This window comes from Nannospalax galili, unplaced genomic scaffold (genome assembly GCF_000622305.1).
Source record: "Nannospalax galili isolate Female #2095 unplaced genomic scaffold, S.galili_v1.0 scaffold522, whole genome shotgun sequence".
Taxonomy (NCBI): Eukaryota; Metazoa; Chordata; class Mammalia; order Rodentia; family Spalacidae; genus Nannospalax; species Nannospalax galili.
In genome coordinates, this window is record NW_008348874.1 from 1,189,427 (window position 1) to 1,193,252 (window position 3,826).

Consider the following 3,826-nt stretch of genomic DNA (forward strand, 5'->3'; position numbering starts at 1 on the left):
TAATTTATTTAAAAATATTTTATTATATTTAAAAATTTTTATTTTATTTATATAGATATACATTTTTTATGTGTATGAATGTATTGCTTGCATGTGTGTAAGTGCACCCAGGTCATGAATACCTGCGGAGGTCAGAAGAGGGTATTAGACCCCCTGGAACTGAAGTAACAGATGGTTGTTAGCCACCATGTGGGTGCTGGGATTGGAACCTGGGTTTTCTGCAAGATCTGCCAGTGCTCTTAACCAGTGGGTCATCTCTCCAGCCCTAATTTCATTTTTTTATAGCTGAATACAATTTCACTGAGTACTGTACCAAACTTTCATGATATGTTGGTGATTGTCAAGGCTGATTCCACTTGTTAGCTAATGTGAACAGAGAAGAGGATGAATATGGATGTGCAAGGATCTCAGTAGCAGGATACAGAATCATCTGGAAGTAGCAGAGCTGAGCTATATGTTAATTATGTTTTTAGTTGTTTTTTGTTCAAAGAAACTTCCACATTAAGTTCCATATTGGCTCCATCAATGTACACTCCCGTGAACAGTGTGTAAGTGTTCCACTCTCCCTGGATCAATGCCAGCATTTCTTTTCATGTTTTTCCTTGATGATGGTCATTCTGATTGTAATGAGATGCCATCTCAAAGCAGTTTTAATCTGCTTTTCCCTCATAACTAAGGATGTTGCACACTATTTTAAGTATTTAGTAACCATTTGTATTTCTTTGGTGAATTTTCTTTCAATTCCATGACCCATATTTAAATAAGGTTGTTTACTTACTGTTTAGTTTTTTGAGTTCCTTATATATTCTAGATACTAACTCTCTGTCAGTTGTGTAGCTAGCAATGATTTTTCCCCCATTTTGTGGGCTATTTTTGTTATTCAGAAGTTCTTAGTTTTATAAAGTTTCGTTTGTCAAGTGTTCGCATTATTTCCTGCACTGACCGGCGTCCAATTCAGAAAGCTTTACCTAAGCCTATATTTTGAATTATTATTCCTATTTTTCCTCACTTAGTTTCAGAGTTTCAGATCTTATGTTGCTGTCCTTGGTCCATTTTGACTTGAATTTTGCATAGGGTGAGCATTAAGTATCAAGATTTATTCTTATGCATGTATATACCAAGTTTCCTTAGCACCATTTATTAAAGATACTGTCTTTTCCACAATGTGTAATTTTGGTAGGTTTATCAAAAAAATAGGAAGCTGTAGTTGCATGGATGTATATTTGCATCCTCTATTATGTCTCATTGATCCACATGTCTATTTTTCTACCAGTGCTGTGCTATTTTCATTGCTGTGGCTTTTTAGTATAAATTGAGATCAAGAACAGTGATGCTTCCTGAAATAGTCTTTTGTTTGGAGCCGTTTTGCCTATCTTTGTTCTATTGTGCTTCCATATAAATTTGCAGATTGTTTTTTCTATGTTAGTGAAGAATGGACCTGGAATGTTTATTGGAATTGCATTTAATCTGTATGCTCCTTTTGGTAGTACAGCCCCTTTCACAACATTAATTCTATCAGTTCATGAACATGGGATATTCATCTTTACATGACTTTCTCAATTTCTTTTTTCATATTTTAAAAAGTTTTATTATAGAGATCTTTCATTCCTTGCTTAAGTTTATCACAGAATATTTAATTTCTTTTTTATTGTCTTTGCCATTGTATGTATTGTATGTAGGAAGGCTATTGATTTTCATAAGAAAATTGTATATTCTGCCTCTTTGCTGAAGGTGATTACCAGCACTAGGAGTTTTCTGGTAGACTGTAGCATCTCTTATGTATAAAGTCATCATCTGCAAACAAGGATACTTTCAGTCTTCCCTTTCCTATTTGTATCCTCTCTATATACAAAGTTATTGAAATGTGAGCATTGATTCTGGTTACTTTGTTAATTTTATTGTGTTCTTTTTTGTTTTGTTTTGTTTTTTTGAGACAGGGTCTCCCGGGAGCCCCAGCTGGCATGAAATGTGCTATGTAGACCAGGCTAGCCCTGTTCTCACAGAGATTTACCAGTCTCTACTTCCCAAGTGCTGGGATCAAAGGCATGTGCCACATTGCTTGGTGTTTTTTCATTCTTATTTGCTTAACTGTCCTAGTATTGTTAACTTATTTCCCATGACCACTTGGATGTATTTGTCTTTCTCTTCAGTCTAAAGTATACTCTGTGGAGTTGGGTTAACATTCATAAATTCTTTTAGCCTGCTTTTTAATAGAAAGCATTTATATCCCCTTCAGTTATGACAGATAGTTTTGCTAGGTATAATAGATTATGTTGGTAGCTGTAGTCTTTCAGGCTTGAAATATATCTTTCACAGCACTACTTGTGGTAAAAGTTTCCATTGACTAATCAAATTAGCTGTTGATTGGCTTGCCTTTATATGTGTCTTTGTCCTGTCTTACAGCGTTCAAAAATCTTTTTTTTGTTCTCTATTTTTGGTATTCCAACACTAATATGATATGGTGAATTTCCTTTCTTGTAATATCTTTTTGTTGTTCTATATGCATCTTGTACCTTCATGGGAATTTTTTTCTAAATTTAGTAAATTTGTTTCAATGATTTTATTGAAAATATTTTCTGTGCCTTTAATATGGAACTCTACTTCTACTTCTATGACCATAATTCATATTTTTATGTTTTCAAGGTATTTTAAAACTCTTCCTTGTTCCATTAACATGTTTTTTAAATTTGTAACTGATCTTGACTTTATGACTTTATTCCACTATTTGTCTGCAAGTCCTGATGCTCTCTCCTCCACACGCTCTCTTCTACTGGTAGGGTTCCCACTGAGCTCTGTACTTCTCTTATTGGAGTTTTCCTTTCAAAAATTATTCGAATTTGGTCCTTCTCTTTATTGATTTTTTACATATCCTAAATTGGCTTCCTTATTCTATGCAGCTTAATATTTTATTCCTTTATTTTTGTTATGTGTGTGAGTTGCCTGCATGTAAGTGCAACACATGCAGGCAATGCCCTTGGAGGCCAGAAGAGGGCATCAGATCCCATTGGACTGGAGTTACCCATAGATGTTAGCTGCCACGTGGGTACTGGGAACTAATCCTGGTCCTCTAAAAGGTCAATCAGTGCTTTTAAATACTGAGCCATCTCTCCAACCTTTCAGCTCATTTGTTAATTTTCTCCTGGAATATATTCATTTTATATATGAATTTTTAAAATACATTTAAAAACATTTTTTAGTATTAACAGTTTGGAATTTCATTTAATTCCCTCTCATTGGGACTTCTTGTTGGGACTGGTAAATTTTAGACATGTCGTCTTGGTTTTTCTGATTACTTTGGCTTTTGTATTGGAACTTGTATATCTGGTGTTACTTTGTTGTTTGAGGTTTACTTTTTTGTTATTAAGTTACCCTTCTTTTATCAGTTGAGGCATTTGTAATTTTCAGAAGAGACTATGCTGCAGTAGGGTTGAGGTGTCTTTTCTTCTGATGGAATGGTGTTCATGGTACCACACCCTGTCCCCAGTCCTTTCCTTAAAGTCAGCTACTATCTGAAATCACCGTTATAATCATGCTAGAAATAGAGTAATAGTCAACTACAGAGCAATCACCTCTCACACACCAATTATTTTAGGCTGGATAGGGATACTGAGAGTATTGTGTGTACTAATAGTTATTATGGCTTTAAGTAGAATGATAATAGAAGAAAAAAATCGAGCCGGGCGTGGTGGTGCACACCTGTAATCCCAGCACTCAGGAGGCAGAGGCAGAGGCAGGGGCAGGTGGATCTCTGTGAGTTTGAGGCCACCCTGGTCTACAAAGTAAATTCCAGGCCAACTGGGGCTACAAGGGGTCCCTGTCTCTAAAA